At 42.6% G+C, this 12909-nt stretch overlaps 1 protein-coding gene and 1 non-coding gene across 2 annotated transcripts in view; one reads left to right on the top strand and one right to left on the bottom strand.

The window, feature by feature from the left end:
* Window positions 1-637: 637 nt before the first annotated feature.
* The window catches only part of LOC122487206 (SREBF chaperone), a 73595-nt gene continuing 61323 nt past the window's right edge, over window positions 638-12909 (top strand). The window contains exon 1 of the mRNA XM_043587280.1: window positions 638-801. The gene's annotated coding sequence lies outside the window, so the exon portion shown is untranslated. The remainder of the gene's footprint in view (window positions 802-12909) is intronic.
* Window positions 9216-9318, bottom strand: LOC122488800. Its single transcript, XR_006298723.1, has one exon. It is a non-coding gene; the product is annotated as a U6 spliceosomal RNA (small nuclear RNA).

The following is a 12909-nucleotide window of genomic DNA, read 5'->3' as shown; positions in this document are numbered from 1 at the left end:
TCAGTGGACGCAGATGTGCGGTTCCAACAAAGACACACAGTATGTGTAAAATGAATGGTTAAATGCCCCTCGGCGGATAGAAAAGCCCAGCACCCTAAACCCGCCCGCCACTCAATCATATCTGCCCACCACACATCAGCAGCACCCAGAGCCTTCCTTCTCTGTGGATGGCTTTTCACAAAAATGAGATCGTACTGTACAGCTCATTTTGAACCATCTTTCAAGAACAGGTTTCAACATCAGTAAATATTCATAAAACTTATCCTTTAAAAAGGCTGTAGGGAAATCTGTTTTATGGACAGAAGTTATTCCAGCCATATGTATTTGTTGTGCATCTGCATGGTTGTTTTTAATTTATCGCTGTTCCAAACGGGGCCATAGGCATCTGGTGCACGTTCTTGATAAATTCTTTGGAAGGTGCTGTCTGTCAAAAGCCCTGGTGCAGTCCTCAGGGCCCTGCTCCATCTTCACGCCCCGCCCCGCTCCGCCCCGCCCCGCCCAGGACCGCCACTTCTTCCTCCCTCTGTGTGTTGTGGCGGGCGTCCGCCAGGGGGCAAGCGGGAGCCGCGGGCGGGGCTCGACTACGCATGTGCGCGCCTCTGGAGCACGTGCGGAGGGCGGTGAGGGCGGGAGGGGAAAGGTAGGAGGTGAGAGGTGAAGGGGCGGAGAGCTGCGCGGGCGCCCGGCGGCCGGCATAGAGAGGGCGGGCACCACGCACCGGACCACGGGCCGGGAGCGCGCACGCCGCGCCCCGCCCCCGCCGCCGCCGCCCCCGCCGCCTGGGAGCTGCTGCCGCCACAGGTACCGCCGCGCGTGTCCCCACGGCGCCTGTCCACGGGCTCGGGCTCGGGCCTCCGGCCGCGCGGTCCCGGGAAGTCGGGGGTGGGGACCGCCGGGGGCACTGGCGCGCGGGCGTGGGCGCTGTCCAGCAGCCGTGCGGGCCGGGAGACCGCAGCCCGGAGAGGGGGGCCGGGCCGCCGCGTCCCCACCCCCACCCGAGCCGCGCCCCCGCCCGCGCGCCCGTGCCCCCACCCAGCCCCTGGTCCCGCGTGACCACTGCCGGGGGAGGGGGTCTCGCCGTTGCGGCCGGCCCCTGGCTCGCGGTCCCGGGAAGCCGCCGCTTCTAGAACCTGCTTTGGGGCTGTCTGGGTTTTCTAGAGTGCGGGGGAGAGCATGCTGTCCACTCCTGTCTCTTTTGGGCTCCCTGGTTTTGAGGCAACACGTAGCTTCTTTGCTGGGTTTTGCTTGGCTTCTAGTTTTATGTTTTGCCGAAGCCCAAACTTTGCTCAGTCACGTTGCCTGTGTTTACCGTGTTGCTTCGTGTTTATTATTACCTTAGTATATCGTACAGGATTATAATGTCACGGTTGCAGGGAGCCTGGACCGTTTGAATCGCAGAAAGTTGTACAGGTGGAAATGCTGTTGGCCGGAGGGGGCGGCGGGTCCCTGTGGGGGTTCTGGGAGGAGTTCTCCTCGGTCTGGCTTCTGGCTGTCCCACCTCTTGTGGTGACAATCAGAGCTGCGTGATTACACTCTTTGGGGATTTTGTGATAATATTTGTGAAAAAGACCTACGAAAGGTTTACTTAATGATGTTAGATTTGTGTTTCTTTTATCCGACCAGACCTTTTGCGGAGTTTGGTTATATGGTGGCTTATTGGTGTGCTGCTGTCTCAGGATATCGTGCTAAGATTGAAGGCTAGGGTCAAGGATGTCTGGTTAGTGCCGAACACACTCTAGTGTTCCTGAATGCTGCTTAAATGATGAACTATTTCTTTTCCTTTTTTTTTACAGTGCCACATTTTAAGATAAAAATTTTTTGGAGTATGGTTGACTTGCAATGTTACATTATTTTCAGATGTACAACAGTGATTGAACTTCCTATGTTTTGCCCACCACAAGAGTAGTTGCCATCTGATCTGTATATTGTTTTTGAACATTTATTCATTTTCGAGACAGTGAGAGAGAGAGAGAGAGAGAGAGAGAGAGAGAGAGAACGAACGAACGTGGGGGGCGGGGGGGAGAGGGAGGGAGACACAGAATCTAAAACAGGCTCCAGGCTCTGAGCTGTCAGCACAGAGCCCAACGTAGGGCTCGAACTCACCAACTGCCAGATCATGACCTGAGCTGAAGTCAGATGCTTAACTGCCACCCAGGTGCCCCTGACCTGTATATTTCTAAGTGAATGTTATTATAGTTTTGGTTTTAAGGTGTTTTTACACATGTGGAGCATTCCCACTAAGCACATGATGTAAAAAACAAAATATAAATGTATCTTAATATTCATTCTTTTGGTCATAGATTGAAAGCATTACTTCTCATTTATTATGAACTAATTGGGTGTTTGAGAGCTCTTTTTCTCTCTCTCTCTCTGTCTCTCTCTTTTTTTGCTGTTGTGCAAAAGCAGCATGTTTCCTGAGGTCCCCATGTGCTTTATAATCATTGGTATCCCCCCCTCCCCCTCACTGTCCCAGCAATCTAGACTAGTTTATGGTTGTGGGGTGGATAAAAAGTGTACTCCTAGCGGGCAGAAAGACTATGAGTTGCCTGGGGTCATTATGAGTTGCCTGAGCAAGTAAACTGTCCAGTTGGGAAGCAAACCATGCCTGTGGGGTTCAGTACTCGTGCATTTATTAATGTTTGGCGGCCGACTTTAGAGATGCTTACTCTCTTAGTATCTAGCCATGCACATGGATGTGTCTTAAGGACCGTGGAATGACACTTAGGTTTCTGTGCTGTTTGTTTAACCTCACCATTGGTAGCCATTTGCTGTTGCCAGGGTTAGTTATATTGGCTCTGACGGGTACTTTGTATACGGTTTATGTCATCACTTCCATTTGAGCAGATGAGAAGGTTGCCTCTCGTAGAGAAAGTGGATTTCCAGGGTCACCCAGCTTGTAAGTGGTGAATCAGGCCTTCAGATCTGCCAGACCCTGCTACTTGAGCTACTTCCACTGTAACTTGCTCCCTTCCTGAGTTGGCTGATGAAACAAAGTCCAGGTGATGTGTTTTTTTCCCCCCCCTGCCTGAAGTAGTAATTTTGAGTGAAATATTTATTGAACGTGTGTACTGTCTAGATACTGTGTTAGGTGCTCTAATAATAGCTTATCTCACTTAATCATCGTAGTAACCGGGGGAGATGATACCGTTATCACCCCCTTTAATGATGAGTTTTACAGATGTTATCTGCCTGGCCCCGGGTCACCTGCTGAGTTAGAGGCAGAGCCCAGGCTCTGCAAACCTAGGCTTGCTTGACGAGTCTGTACTTTTATGTTCTTCTTGCGCCTGCTGGCTTCACAGTCTCCTCCGTTGCCCGTTGGCAGGTGAGAGGTAGCAGAAGAAGGTGATGGGGTGAAGGGTAGAAGCCAGCATCACAGACCCAAGTCTCAGATGTGGAACTCAGCAGGAAGTAGACTGCAGTTCGGCCCTGCATTTGACAGCTTCCTCTTGAGTGGTCAGGGGCACTGCCAGAGAACGCTTGCAGGGTTGCTGGCCCATACATGAGTTTTGCAGTGGAGTCCAAAGATGGGGAGTGCATGCATCAAAGGTGCACATGGGTCTCAGGGAAAAAAAAAAAAATCAAAACTGACTTTCGTGTTTATTTTAGCTTTACTTAATTTTTTATTAGGTTATTTTATAATGTACACTATATAGTAGTATATACATATAACATGTACTAATATATATATATATATTGGGATGTTTACTCAAATTCTTGTTGGGGTTTCATAATCAAAAACATTTGGAAACCTCTGATTTGATATTTAGCATTTGTATCAAATCTGTAAGGTGTTGTGCTAATCATTTGTTCCTGAGTTGGAAGTTTAATGAAGTTCAGTGTGATTCCACATGAAGAGGGAGAATGGTATTTCATATTAATAACCAATTGGTTATTATTTTAAAAGTTGCAGTTACAATTTTGTGAAAGAGGATATGGTTATTTTAATGGTCTTTGTCTCAAATATAGCAGCAATTTTAAGTTTGAAGCTATAGTAACTGAGATAGCCCTTTAGAAATTAAAATTTTGTTGAATCTCTTCTATTTTAAACCTGTTAATGTCAGAAGTGAGACACTAAAACAATCAGTTAACGTAAATGTGGCAGTTGTAATAGTCGTAGCTGTTAAGCAACTTCCGAGTATTTGCAAATTTTAGATGATAGTTAGATATATTGAAATTCCAGATACGTTGATTCCTTACCACTTTTTACAAACTAGATTTGATTTTCTTCAGGTCACTCCTCTGCAGTGATTGGTGCATTATATTAAAACAAGAAATTCCAGAATTCTAATTTAAAAAATATATGTAAGTTACTTCCAGCTTATTTCACAGTTGAATAGATTAGTGCATGTTTAGGAGTTCAGTTTAAAATAACAGAAAGGAGTTTGAGCAAAAACTGTATTTCTTTGGCTAGACAAGCTTTTTATTTATTTATTTATTTTTAATCCAGGTGGGACATGATTCATACCAGCAGTTCTTACTTTAGTGTGAATCAGAATCACCTGGAGGGCTGGTTTTACCCTCACTTCACTACAGTCCCTGACTCTGTAGTTTAGAGCTAGGCCTTGGAATTTGAATTTCAAACAAGTTACCAGGTGCTGCTGCTGGTCTAGGGAACTATACTTTGAGAGCTATGGCTCCATACAGTGCACCTAAAACCAGAGCATGATGCCAGTACTTACGTGTTTCACACTGAATCCCATCAGCGTTAGTCGTATACTATAGTTTTGCCAAGTACATAACTGGCTCTTGTTCTTAGCCAGTTTTCTCATTATTTTTAGATGATGTCATAATTCTCAATTCTCAGTTGAGAATTTCATTCTCATTATATTGCTATTTTTATTTTTTACTGCAATCCTATATTTCTAAATTTGTTGCAGGGTTAGAGATGTTTAAAAAATACAAGTTGTTGAAGAACAGTTAATAGGCAGGTGTGCATGTGCACAGGTTTTTTTTTTCTATAATTCCAGTGGCAGGCTTTATTCTTGCTCATTTTCTTGTTCTCGCGTGTTCTTTCTCTATAATGAGATCATACTGTCTTGTATCCATTTTTTGTTATTGCGTAAACATGATTTTATGTAAAACACTATTCTACAGCATTTATTTAAAAAAAATTTTTTTTAACGTTTTATTTTTGAGACAGGGAGAGACAGAGCATGAACAGGGGAGGGTCAGAGAGAGGGAGACACAGAATCCGAAACAGGCTCCAGGCTCTGAGCTGTCAGCACAGAGCCCGACGCGGGGCTCGAACTCACGGACCGCGAGATCATGACCTGAGCCAAAGTCGGCTGCTCAACCGACTGAGCCACCCAGGCGCCCCTATTCTACAGCATTTAAAACATTTTTTTAATGTTTATTTTTGAGAGAGAGTGCATGCATGAGCAGGGGAGGGGCAGAGAGCAAGGGAGACACACAATCCGAAGCAGGCTCCAGGCTCCGAGCTGTCAGCACAGAGCCCAACGTGGGGCTCCAACTATAGAGTGCGAGATCATGACCTGAGCTTAGGTCACACACTTAACCGACTGAGCCACCCAGGGACCCCCATTTTTGTTTTTTTAAACTTAAAATTTCATTTATTTTTATGTTTCCCAGTAACTTTCAACTTTGAGCAGCTTGCTGTGTTTGGCTGTGGGTTGGGATTGCACCTTTCAGAAGACTGCACTATCACTCAAAGTCTCCAATCATGGTCCTCTTCAACAGTCTTTAGTAGCTCCCTGCTCTCATGATCTTCCCCAAAATGATGTACCCAACTCTTCTCTCTACCAGCTCATGTAGATGCCGCCTCATCTCCATGGGGTGATTAGGTGCTTTCTTTCAGGCCTGACCTCTGGTTGGATGTGGACGTTTCATTCTGATTTGTCATCCCTGCACCAGTAACTGTTGGAAACATCAAGACCTGCCTTTAGCAAACAACAGAGAATGTTGCATCTCATATTCCTGTCAGGGAGGATAATCTTGAATTTTTCACTTCCCAAATGCCATCCCAAGCACAACTGTGAGAAAACATTCGTGAGACTGTGCTGGAAGGTGTTTCAATGCACATGTTCTGGGCAGTGTTTTGTCTTTGAGTGAAGCCAGATCATTAGGAGGCAACATAATTTTGGCCCCTCCTCCAATTGTTTTTTAGTAAACTGACTTTGCATGGTCCCAGCAGCTTGCATGGAGATCTGTGTGAGAAGTCTCTAAGAAAATCTCTGAGGCCTACTGGAATTTCCTTGAGGTTTAATGCTTGGAATGACTGTGCCTCTTCGAAGCCACTGTTTTGATTTTGTCTAAAGTATAGTGTGAACTAAGTCAGTAATGGTTCCCTCTTTGCATTGGCTATTTGGGAGTTCAGAGTCTGATTTGTACTCAGAGTTCTATGGTTTGTATTTTCTATATTAAGGTTACTTTTGGCTTATGATGTTCTTTTTAATGTCTAGTTATTTTGCTCTTTTAGATTATACCATAACATATATAACACATTTGGGGCACCTGGGTGGCTCAATCAGTTGAGTGTCCACATTTGGCTCAGGTCATGATCTCACAGTTTGTGAGTTCGAGCCCCGCGTCGGGCTCTGGGCTGATGGCTCGGAGCCTGGAGCCTGTTTCCGATTCTGTGTCTCCCTCTCTCTCTGCCCCTCCCCCGTTCATGCTCTGTCTCTCTCTGTCCCAAAAATAAATAAACGTTGAAAAAAAAAATTTAAAAAAAGAAGATAAACGTTAAAAAAAGTCTCCCTGCATAAAAAAAAAATATCTATGTATATATACATAGATATATAGACACACATACACATACATATATATAAAACACATTTCATCCCTATTCTAAACATTACTGTAACTATATTGTAACGAAATCTCTGTTCCCCTATTTCCTTTCCTTCTAAAACACTTAATCTCTCCTAGCCCTGTCTTCCTCCCCCCCACCCCCTCCTGTGTGCTCCTTCTTTTTTGTTGTTTAATTTATTTTATTGTGGTAAATATATATAAAACTTGTCATCTTAATCATTTTAAGTGTACAGTTCAGTGGTTTAAATAAATTCATAATGTGCAACCATTAATACCGTTCATCTCCCATTTCTCTTTATCTTGGAAAACCAAGACTCTATACCATTGAACAGCTTCCCATTCCCTTCTTCCCCAGGCCCCTGGCAACCACCATTCTACTTTCTGATTTTGTCTAAGTACATCATATAAATGGAATCATACAGTATTTGTCTTTTTGTGACTGGCCTATTTCATTTATCATGATGTCCTCGTGATTCATCCATGTTGTAGCATGTGTTAAAATGGAATTTATATATCACATTTTATTTACCCATATATCCAGTGATGGATATTTGGGTTGTTTGTACCTTTTGTATATTGTGAATAATGCTGTTATGGATATGGGTGTACAAATATTCAAGTTCCTGTTTTCTGTTTTGGGTATATACATAAATGGAATTGCTGGATCATATACTAATTCTTTGATTAATTTTTTAAGGAACCATCGTACAGTTTTCCACAGTGGCTGTACCATTTTATATTATCACTAGTGATGAACAAGGTTTCCAGTTTCTCCACATCCTTGCCAGCACTTGTTATTTTCTGGGGTTTTGTTTTGTTTTGATGGTAGCCATCCTAGTGGATGTGAGATGATATCTCGTTGTAGTCTTGATTTGCATTTCCCTAATGGTTAGTGATGTTGAGCATCTTTTTATGTGCTTATTAGCCATCGGTGTATCTTCTGTAGAGAAATGTTTATTCAAGTCCTTTGCCCAGTTTTACATCAGATTGTTTGTTTTTTTGTTGTTTTAGGAGTTCTCTGTGTATGCTGGATAGTAATCCCTTACCAGGTACTTGATTTGTAAATATTTTCTCCCATTCTTTGTGCTGCCTTTTCACTCTGTTGCTGGTGTATTTTGGTGCACACAAATTTAACATTGTTAAGAAGTCCAATCTGTTTTTTTCTTTTGCCTGTGTCCTTAGTGTCATATCCAAGAAATCATTGCCAAGTCCAATGTTGTGAAGCTTTTGCCATTTTTTTTTTTTTTAAGTTATCTTACACCCAACATGGGGCTTGAACTCATGACTCTAAGGTTAACTGAGCCAACCAGGTGCCCCTTGCCCTAGGTTTTCTTATAAGAATTTTATAAGGATGCCTGGGTGGCTCAGTTGGTTGAGTGTCCAACTCTTGATTTTGGCTCAGGTCATGATCTCATGGTTGTGGGATTGTGTGTGTGGGGTTTTCTCTCTCTCTCTCTCTCTCTAAATAATAAATAAAGCATAAAGAAAAGAATTTTATAGTTTTAGGCCTTAAGCTTAAGTCTTTTAACCTTTTTTTTTTAAGTTTATTTTTTTTAGTAATCTCTACCCAATGTGGAGCTCAAACTCCCAACCCCCAGATCAAGAGTCGCATGCTCTTCCAACTAAGCCAGCCAGTTGGAAGGTCTTTGAACCTTGCGTATTCATTCTTGCTAAATTTTGTAAGGGGATAAATTCTAAAAAGGTTTCACACATTACAAAGACTTCCTTGCTTATTAATGTTTATTATGGTAAAATTCAAATATATACAAAAGCAGAGAGCAGTGAGCTTTTGTGTGCCTATTATTCAGTTATATCTGTTATTTACTAATTAACTCAGGGCACTCTTGCTTCATCTGTATCTTTCACTCTTCCTCTTTTTATATTTTCATTTTTTCTTTCTAAATTGTTTTATTTTTAACTTTTTAATTTTAATTTTTTTTACATTTAAAAAAATGTTTATTTTTTTTTACTTTGAGAGAGAGCATACATGTGTGCAAGCAAGGGAGCAGAGAGAGAATCCCAAGCAGGCTCCACACTCAGCACGGAACCCAACATGGGGCTTGATCTCATAACCATGAGATCATGAGCTGAGTCAAAAATCAAGAGTTGGATGCTTAACCAACTGAACCACCCAGGCACCCCCTTTTCTAAATTATTTGATGAGTTTTTTTATTGTGATAAAATATACATAACGTAAAATTTATCATTTTAACCATTAAATTTTTTTTAATGTTTATTTTTGAGAGAGAGAGACAGACTGTGAACAGGGAAGGGGCAGAGAGAGAGGGAGAGACAGAATCCGAAGCAAGCTCCAGGCTCTGAGCTGTCAGCACAGAGCCTGACATGGGGCTTGAACTCGTGAACCACGAGATCGTGACCTGAGCCAAAGTTGGACACTTAACAGACTGAGCCACCCAGGCACCCCTAACCATTTTTTTTGTTTGTTTTAATACATGGAATGCTTCATAAATTTGTGTGTCATCCTTGCACAAGGGCTATGCTGATCTTCTCTGTCATTCCAGTATTACCATATGTTACTGCTGAAGCACCATTTTAACCATTTTTAAGTGTACCTTTCAGTGGCATCAGATACATTCACAGTATTGTACAACCATCACCACTGTCCATTTCCAGAACTTTTTCATCATTCCAAACACAAACTCTGTACTCATTAAACAACTTCCCATTCTTCCCTCCTCCTACCCCTGGCAACCACTATTCTCCTTTCTGTTTCTATGAATTTGCCTATTCTAAGTTCCTCGTATAAGTGGAATCATACTGTGTTTGTCCTTTTATATGTGGCTTATTTCATTTAACATAGTGAACATTGTTCATCCATGTTGTATCATGTGTCAGAATTTCATTTTCTTTTCATTCCTTTTGTAATATTTTCCAAATATTCTCTTGTATGTATATCCACATTTTATTTATCTCTTTATCTGTCGGCAGACATTTGGGCTGTTTCTCCCTTTGCCTATTGTGAATAATGCTACTATAAACATGACTGTACAGATATCTGTTCAAATCCCTGCTTTCAGTTCTTTGGATATACACCCAGGGGAGGAATTGCTGGAACATATGGTAATTCTGTATTTAACTTTTTGAGGAACTGCTAGATTGTTTTCCACAGTGGCTGCCCCATTTTACTTTGTACCAGTAACTTACAAGGGTTCCCAGTTGCTCCACATCCTTGGCAACGTTACTTTCCATTTTTATTTGTTTTTATTTATTATTTTTAAAGATGTTTAAATGTTGACTTATTTTTGAGAGAGAGAGAGAGAGACAGGGAGAGGGCATGCGTGCAGAGCAGGGGCAGATAGACAGGGGGAGAAAGAATCCCAAGCAAGCTCTGCACTGTCAGCACAGAGCCTGACATGGGACTTGAACCCCTGAACCACCAGATCATGACCTGAGCCGAGATCAGGAGTCGGACATTTAACTGACTGAGCCACCCAGGTGCCCCTGTTTTTATTTTTTAATAATAGCTATGCTTGTGGATGTGAAGTGATATCTCATTATGGTTTTTGTTTTTAATTTTTTTTTTCTCATTTTTTGGAGACAGAGACAGAGTGCGAGTGAGGGAGGGGCAGAGAGAGGAAGACACAGAATCTGAAGCAGGCTCCAGGCTCCGAGCTAGCAACACAGAGCCTGACGCGGGGCTTGAACCCACGAACCGCGAGATCATGACCTGAGCTGAAGTCGGACACTTAAGTGACTGAGCCACTCAGGCACCCCACTGTCATTATGGTTTTAATGTCATTACGGTTTGCATTCCCTAATGATTAGTGGTGTTGGGCATCTTTTCATGTGCCTCTTGGCCATTAGTATATCTTCTCTAGAGAAATGTCTATTCAAGTCCTTTTCCCATTTTTGAATAGGCTTTTTTGGTTTTTTGTTGCCAAGTTATAAAAGTTTTTTTTATGTGTTCTAGATATTAAGTCCCTATCAGGTATGATTACTTTTTCCCACTCTGTGGGTTGTCTTTTCACTCAATAGCTTCCTTTGATGGACAAAAATTCAGTTTTTGAGGTCCAATTTTTTTTTCTGCCTGTGCTTTTGGTGTCATATTCAAGAAATTCTTGTCAAATCCAGTATTCTGAAGCTTTTACTCTACTTTCTTTTAAGAGTTTTATAGTTTTAGCTCTTTGTTTAGGTCTTTGATGAATTTTGAATTTTTATATGTGATGTAATGGTCCCATCTAACTATTTTGCATAGTGGCTGTCCAGTTTTCCCAGCACCATTTTTTGAAAATGGCTGTGTCAAGGAGAAGAGCTCCAGGTGAACTTCATCTCAAGCTCTCTCTCACAGTGCTTTTGCAGATTTATGTTGGGAACGAAACCATTTTCTGTGTAGCGTTTATATTAAAAGCTTTTGTGACAGTAATGAAAAAGAGTCTCTTCACACTCTCACTTTAGGGTAAGCTATCAAGAACCGTGATGCCCTCCATCAGGCCACACTTCTGTCAGGAAACCAGGCGAGGGGCCTCTGTCCTGTGTGGATATGGCTGTGCTTGCCCACGGTTAGCTGGGAGCAGGCGGCTGGTCCTCGCCATGCTCCTGCCAGCACCTGCTGGGACTGAGACCGAGGGCACCCTCCCCCTCAGCCAGAAGTCTTATGAAATGACTGGGCTGTCCCATTGGGTTCCTGGGTTGCTTCTAGGTTTAAAACAAATTCTTTGCCCACATTCTTAGCAGGGGTCAGTTCAGTCCCTTTGTTAGTCCTTCCTGACCAGGTAAGAAGGGAATAAGAATGTGGTAGCTGGCACTGTGGAAGAAAATCTGTAATATATTTGTTGTTGTCCAGTTGTGAAGAGAGTCGGCGTCATGTACGTGGTTACTTGTGATGACCATCACATCCTGTTAATATAATTTGGTCTTCCCTTCAATCTGAGTATTGCTGTGCCATCCTAACAGTTACTCTAAGTGTGGCAGTAATCATCCTCTTGAATATATATGTATTTTCAGGCTTCAAGTTCTCTGAAATCAGCTTTCATTCATGAAGTGAAACTCCTCTCTCTGTTCATTTACTTTTAATTTGGTCTGCTGAGAATTCTCTGGATTGTTTGGCTAATTTTGATGCTTTCAGAAGCAGAATTTCCTGTCCTTATCATTGGGCCGCCTTGCAAAACAACTTTCCGAAAAATCTTCTTTCCCCCAAGGATGAATTGTTTGCACCAGTGGACTAGTTTAGCACAGTGAACAGACTTGCAGTGACTTTCCGCTCGGCACCAAATGAGATGCTGGGTACTCTAGGGAACACAAAGGCGATTCAGCTGTGACCTTCTTCCCAAAGGGACCATAATCAATCAGAGGAGGCTCAGAGAGTCAGAACGAACACAGGCATGGGGGAAATACACAGTGACAGAAATTCAGGGGAGACTGCTGCTTCCACAGGGAAGCATTGTTCATTATTTTTAATTTTAGCTTTTCAGTGCAGTAATACATTCACATGGCACAAAATTCAAAAGGAACAACAGAGTATACACAGGGAAGTTTCCCTTCCATCTTGCACTGGCCACCGCATCCTCTCCCTAGAGGCAGCCAGTGTTACCAGTTCTCCAGTATCTGTGCAGGGGTGTTCTTTGCATAATACAGGCAGATACACAGAGAGCTCTTTGCTTTTACATGAAAGTAGCCCACTATATCCCTTGCTTTTTTCTCTCCGTGATAGTTCATTATCGATACATAAGAACTTTCTCATTGTCTTTCACAACTGGATAATTTTCCATTGTCAGGATATACCTTTATTTAGCCAGAGCTCTGTCGATGGACATATAAGGTGTTGTCAATTTTGCTAGTGCAGAAACACTTCTGTAGGCATCATTTGATGCATGGCCAAGTGCATCTGTCTGGTCACTTAGCAGAAGCAGGATTGCTGGGTTGATGAGTATGTGCTTTTGCAATTTTGATAGCTCTTTGCAGATAAACCTCCATAGAGGCTGTGTCCAGTATGCTCCTCAGCTGTGTGTGGCGGTGGCCTCACCGGCACTGTGATAGCACACAGTTTGATCTTTGCCAGTTTGATAGGTGAAAAAATTATTCCTCTGTATATTTTTTCTTCCAAGCTTAGTTCAACCTATAGAAAAGTTAAGAGTAGTAGAGTGAACACTCCTATCAGGTGTAGTTTTAATTTGTATCTCT

Source organism: Prionailurus bengalensis, chromosome A2, assembly GCF_016509475.1.
Source record: "Prionailurus bengalensis isolate Pbe53 chromosome A2, Fcat_Pben_1.1_paternal_pri, whole genome shotgun sequence".
NCBI lineage: Eukaryota > Metazoa > Chordata > Mammalia > Carnivora > Felidae > Prionailurus > Prionailurus bengalensis.
This window is presented reverse-complemented; position numbering and strand designations above follow the sequence as displayed.